The sequence below is a fragment of the Heterodontus francisci genome, chromosome 11 (genome assembly GCF_036365525.1).
Source record: "Heterodontus francisci isolate sHetFra1 chromosome 11, sHetFra1.hap1, whole genome shotgun sequence".
Taxonomy (NCBI): domain Eukaryota; kingdom Metazoa; phylum Chordata; class Chondrichthyes; order Heterodontiformes; family Heterodontidae; genus Heterodontus; species Heterodontus francisci.
The window spans coordinates 39,999,607-40,006,541 of NC_090381.1; the positions used below are offsets into that span (position 1 = coordinate 39,999,607).

Genomic DNA, 6,935 nt, shown 5'->3' on the forward strand with positions numbered 1-6,935 from the left:
CTGAAGCAAAACCATAACAAATTCCTATATCTCTTGATGCTCAATTGATTTAGTTTCAACATTCCATTCTCTGGTTCCTTGCTCCCATCCCACCCACACTCCACTGAGCCCAGCTCCCCAGACTACTTCCCCATCCCTCGTACTCTGGCCCATCCCCGTTGTGCTGTGGTGCTTTCTCCAGGCCAGCTTCCTGCTGTATTCCACTTCCCTGTATCATGCCCTCATTGTGATGAGATCCAAGGATCAAAAGGGAACAAAAACTATGCTGCACTTCCAATATGACCAATTGTCAGAGCCACAGGAATCCATGAATGAAAAATGATGAAAAGTGCAATATTGCATATGATCACACAAACATCTATTTTTGGCTGAGTTTTATTGCACTATATTAAAGTTAACAAGCATTTTATTGCCCACCAAAATTAATGAACAATGACAACTCCCATTTATATTGCACCTTTCATGTGAAAAGCATCCCAACATGAGCCAGGAAAGGACAGATTAGGACAGGGGGCAAAAGGTTTGGTCAAAAAGATGGATTTTTACACGGTTTTGAAAGGAGGAGAGAGACAGTGGGAAGTATCGAGTTTAAGGAGAGACTTCCAGACAGCAGGACTCAAATGGTTGAAACATGACCGTCAATAGTGGGGCAAAGGGCGAGGGATGCGCAAGAGACTACAATCAGCAAGTAGATGAGACAGCCCAGGATGGATCCTTGGATAGTGCAGGGAGTAGGAAGAAACACCATTGTTGCCATTTTAACATCTCACTTGATCTTGGAGTGGTAGAATTATTGTTGTTACCAATTTACAACCTTTAAATATCGAATTTCGTTGTAATTTTGACTGTACTTTGATGGTATGTTTATAGTATATTCTTTAGTTGGTTACTCATGGCTTCTTCAATCCCCATCATTCACTCAACAAAAGTACACTTCATGGGACACTTTGACTAAGCCTATAGATTGCTCTTCTATTGACACATTGGTGCAAAATAACCTATGGGTCTGTTCCATAGGGCATCCAGACCTCACAAGACACAAGAGGTTGCTTACTATGTGCATTGTGGCATACAGTTCAAGGATAGTAACTCAGAATGGATAGATTCAAGATTATTTGTTTTTGTGCTCAGAATTATCTCCAATAATTTTACAAATACAAAAAATAATTAAAATGTTGGACTTGAAAAATGTGCATTTCTTGCCCTTATTCTACTTCAGACAATCAATTGACTTCTGGTCTTCTATCTCACCTTGAATGACAGGAGAAAGACAGATATGAACAATAAGCAATTAATCTTTTGTTTATAAACTATGTTCAATTGGCTTGTGTAGACAAAAGGACTGTCTGAGGTCTGATCCTCCATCACCTAAGAGTGCAGTATATACGGAGGAAAATAAATTGGCTTCCCACACAAGTAAAATTGTTCAGGCATTATACAAGAATGGTAAAAAAAAAACAGGTTCATATTATGGAAGGATCATCTACCAATTGTCATTGTCAACTCAATCAGTTGTAAATCATATAGCACCTGATTTAGGATAATATCACTCAGCTTTCAGTAGAAATGAGTGTGTGGGAGTTTTGATATTTACAATTTTATGCATAGCAAGAGGCATGCATCAGCATTTTGGGGATAATACATAAATAAGATTGAGTGATTGAGGTTTACACTTTGACCTTTCACAAGGCAGCTGTTCAGTGGTGGTATGAAATTTTCACCCTAAGAGGGCCTCTTTCCCAATGCGAAACAGTGGATCTGTCAGATATACCAGAGATTGTGTTTCTTACTGACAGTAGAAACACTTCAGACATTGCAGAAATTTTACAAAGCATCACTGAGGTACCAGATTGACCTGAAGATTTTCTTAAATTAGATATCTGTCAATGATGCAATTTTAACCCAAACCTGCTGCATATAAAAATAATTTGGAGCAAGGGAAACAGGAAGACTGTTATTACACACAAATATTAAAAGATGAAGAATAATTATTTGGTACAGTTTAGGTCATGGTGCTAAATTGTTGAGTTATATAAAACTGCTGACTATGGAGTGCAAATCTCGAAAAGGAACAAAAGTCTGGTCTTGTTTTGAATCTAGGAGAGGCTAATTGATACGTTTTCATTCTTCTCTAAAAGTATCACTTTATTCTATTACTAGAAAGATTAAATTCCACAATTAATTTGATTTTATAATTGCTCAGTGATAAGTGCCACAGCTATGAAATTCAAAGAGGCACCATCTTCATCGTAGTTCAGTGAGTAGATGCACCAGATGGCAAGATGTTCAGCTACAGACCTAAATAAATATAAGAAAAGTCTGTGAGAAGAAGAGGAATCTGACCGATCAAATTCATCCCTACCAAATGCTGCCTCTCCCTTCATACAATCTTAGTTTCAACAGTCCCAATATTTACTTGGCAGATTATTCCAAATGTTTGGAACTATCTCCACTTTCATTAATTTCCACATCTGGTCCTACTTTTCTACTTTACATAAAGAAGGTACTTTAGTTGAAATCCCTATCCTGGAGCTAGTGAGAAGAAAAATGAGCCAGGGTTGTTACTCATGACCTTTAACCCAGGTTTTGCGATAAATGGTATGTACCTGGGTGTCAGGTAGGGGCAAGATTACAGTCTGCTGTGATATCCTCCATGGACTCAGTACTCACTGTCGATGCTCACACTTGATGAATGGCCATTTAGATGAGGTAACAAGAGGCTGCTGGTGCCTGATGAATTATGGCCAATATCAATCAGCACCTTCAGAAGAGGAGAGAAAAGAAAACAACATGAAACTGTCTCTGCCATTTTGTCACAAATTGTACAGCTCAACCTTTGAATTCCCAGTGCTTGTTTAACCACTGATTAATGCCTGCTGTCTCACTTTATTTAGTGAATCCATCTACCAATGCAGAATGTATAAAAATTGTCACTTCTAGAATGAAGAGAGGAGTTCAGAGAATGCTTTTCCACAGCAATAGTTGAAGCAGATATAATTGCATCTTTTAAGGGAAAATGAACAAATCTTTGTCGCAGAGATGATCCAGGACCACCTGAGAGAACTGGCAGTGAGATTAATTTTGGATTGCTCCTGGTAGAGATGTGACAGGCCGAATGTCCTCTTTCTGTCATACACCATATGCCAAGCCTGACGACTTTCCATTGACTTTATTGGAAAAGCAAATTGGAGAGATAATATTACAGAGAGAAAAAACATTATTGACAGTTTACTGAAGCTGAAAATGTTCTCTGTGGTTCCATGGCTTCCTGAAGACTTCTGGAGCTGACTATGAGCATTCCAGAGGTCAGCTCACTTCAATTACTATTCAATGCTCCCTGAATAGGTTGGGCTCTATACAGGAAGATTGCTTATTGGGGGTGGGGGTAGGATAGCTGAAGTTCTTAAAAAGATACTGATATTGAAAGGTGGACTGCCTGATTTTGCCACAGGTGAGGTTTTGGCTGAAATGTTTGCTGGGACTTAAGATGATGCTGAAAGAAGAGGAAATGCAAGGCAAAGAAGAAGGACACTTCCCTTTTCTGATTCAACTGGGGCAATCTTTCTGTAAGAGATGCAGCAAAGGAGGCTTAATCTCTTTGGGGCACTGGGACACCCTTCTCTGTGATCAATTATCTGCAGTGTCAAGGAGGTGGTAATGGAAAGAGTAACCATCATCTTAGGTGTATGTAGGATGGCTAAGGAAATGTGGAAATCTAAGCACAAAAATGATTCTAACAGTATGAACACACAGCACTGACCTGTTTTTTGTTCTTTTATGGGATGTGGGCATTGCTGGCAAGGCCAGCATTTGTTGCCTATCCCTAATTGCCCTTGACAACTGAATAGGTTGCTAGGCCATTTCAGAGGGCAGTTAAGAGTCAACCACATTGTTGTGGGTCTGGAATCACAGGTAAGGATAGCCAGATTTCCTTCCCTGAAGGATATTAGTGAACCAAATGGGTGTTTATGACAATCAATGATAGTTTTATGGCACCATTACTGAGACCAGCTTTCAATTCCTGATTTTTATTAATTAATTGAATTTATTAACTAATTGAATTTAAATTCCATCAGCTGTCACAGTGGGATTTGAACCTGTGTCCCCAGGGCATTAGCCTGGGCTTCTGGATTACTAGCACAGTGACGTTACCACTACACCACCACCTCCCCAACATGCAGTCTTGCAACCTGCTGCATTTGATGGCGCTCAGACAACCCTTATAGAAACATAGAAAATAGGAGCAGGAGTTGGACATTCGGCCCTTCGAGCCTGCTCCACCATTCATTATGATCATGGCTGATCATCCAACTCAGTAACCTGTTCCGACTTTCTCCCCATACCCTTTGATCCCTTTAGACCCAAGAGCTATATCTAACTCCTTCTTGAAAACATACAATGTTTTGGCTTCAACTGCTTTCTGTGGCAGCGAATTCCACAGGCTCACCACTCTCTGGGTGAAGAAATTTCTCCTTATCTCAGTCCTGAAAGGTTTACCCCGTATCCTTAGACTATGACCCCTGGTTCTGGACTCCCCCACCATCGGGAACATCCTTCCTGCATCTTCCCTGTCAAGTCCTGTTAGAACTGTATAGGTTTCTATGAGATCCCCCCTCACTCTTCTGAACTCCAGCAAATATAATCCTAACCGACTCAGTCTCTCCTCATACATCAGTCCTGCCATCCCAGGAATCAGTCTGGTAAACTTTCGCTGCTTTCCCTCTATAACAAGAATATCCTTCCCCAGATAAGGAGACCAAAACTGCACACAATATTCCAGGTGTGGCCTCACCAAGGCCCTCTATAATTGCAGCAAGACATCCCTGCTTCTGTACTTGAATCCTCTCGCTATGAAGGCCAACATACCATTTGCCTTTTTTACCGCCTGTTGCACCTGCATGCTTACCTTCAGTGACTGGTGTACGAGAACACCCAGGTCTCGCTGCATATTCCCCTCTCTCAGTTTATAGCCATTCAGATTCAGGAAAAAGACCCATTTATCCCTACTCTTTGTTTCCTGTCCGCCAACCAATTTTCTATCCATTGCAATACACTACCCCCAATCCCATGCGCTTTAATTTTACATGCTAATCTCTTATGTGGGACTTTGTCAAAAGCCTTCTGTAAGTCCAAATAAACCACATCCACTGGCTCCCCCTCATCAACTCTACTAGTTACATCCTCAAAGAATTCTAGTAGATTTGTCAAGCATGATTTCCCTTTCGTAAATCAATGCTGACTCTGTCCGATTCTACCACTGTTCTCTAAGTGCTCTGCTATAAAATCTTTGATAATGGACTCTAGAATTTTTCCCACTACCGATGTCAGGCTGACTGGTCTATAATTCCCTGCTTTCTCTCTACCTCTCATTTTAAATAGTGGGGTTACATTAGCTACCCTCCAATCTGTAGGAACTGTTCCAGAGTCTATAGAACCTTGGAAGATGACCACCAATGCATCCACTGTTTCTAGGGCCACTTCCTTAAGTACTCTGGGATGCAGACCATCAGGCCCTGGGGATTTATTGGCCTTCACCTCTATCAAACATTCACATGCAAAACAATAAAATAAGAGCAAAATACTCCTGCTGCTGGAACTCTGAAATGAGAACAGAAAGTACTGGAAATACTCAACAGGTTTGTCTTTGTCCACACAGATGCTGCTAGATCTGCTGAGTATTTCGGCACTTTCTGTTCTCACATGCAAAATAATCTTGCTGCAAGACACACTTTCTACCTGACACTGAAAAATCCAATTCTTGTTATACAAAGCTTGGAAATTTCACCCAAAAATCTCATTTCGAACAAAAGTCAAGTGACTAGCACTAAACCTGGACACAGGATGGGCACTATAGATGACAAATTCTGGACTCTTCAAACTTTCAACATCTCAACATCTCAACAATTTGCATCTGCATACAGAACACAACTGATCAAAACAATGGAGGATGGGGTCATATTGAAGAATGGCCTCCCAATAAAAGTGCCTTAAGTCACATCAAATAATAAACCTGAGAAATATCGGCAAGGGGTCCATAATAAGAGGGGACAGAATGAAGCAGAGCCACTACTCACCCTGTGCTTATTCTTCCTTTCCTTACTCACTTATTCACACTAAAAAATAGACAATGACTGCATCAGAACACCATGACACACCACACATTGGCAAGTCAACTCTGTTTGAAGGGGTGTCTTACTTACCCTTTTCTAATACATGATCTGTGAAATATTCCTCCACAGCTAGAAGCAGACTGTCAAAATTGTGTCAACCTTGCAGCGATCTAGGTGTCTATTTATAGGCTTCATGTTTGAACTCTCATGAACATTATAGCTAGATTTCAGGTATCATACAATTACTCTTCCAATAGCATTCAGCACACTTGCCTGCTTTAGAACTCTAGCACAGCCAGACTGAATGGAATGGATCACAGCGCCCTCTGTCTGTTCTTTACAAGAGTTCTGGCATGAATGTCACAGTAAAGTGATACTTAAAAGAGTTTCCGCGAATGAATAAAATTTAGAAAAGCACTTTCTGCTTGGGGCTCACCTTGGGATGCCTAGCAGACATGATAGGTGCTAGGTACAGAGGGACAAGAATTCCTAGAGTGTGTTCAGGAGAATTTTCTACAGTATGTTTCCAGTTCAATGCGAAAAGAGGCACTGCTGGACCTGGTTCTTGGGAATGAGGTGGACCAAGTGGATCAAGTGTCTGTAGGGAAACAATTAGGGGAAAGTGATCATTTTTCCTAAGGTTTAGGTTGGCTATGGAAAAGGGCAAAGAACAAGTAGAGTAAGAATAATTAACTGGGGGATAGCCAACCTCAGTGGGGTAAGAATGGTTCTGGCCCAGATAAATTGGCAGGCAAAACGGTAACTGTATTATGGGCTGCCTTTAAAGAAGAGATAGTTCGGACACAATCAAGGTATTTTCCCACA

At 40.8% G+C, this 6,935-nt stretch overlaps 1 long non-coding RNA gene across 1 annotated transcript; it reads right to left on the bottom strand.

The window, feature by feature from the left end:
* Window positions 1–371: 371 nt before the first annotated feature.
* On the bottom strand, window positions 372–6,285 carry LOC137374841 (uncharacterized). The gene is made up of 3 exons (XR_010975905.1): window positions 6,201–6,285; window positions 2,607–2,761; window positions 372–2,298 (listed from the first exon to the last, which is right to left on the bottom strand). It is a non-coding gene; the product is annotated as an uncharacterized lncRNA (long non-coding RNA).
* Between the last annotated feature and the right edge of the window lie 650 nt (window positions 6,286–6,935).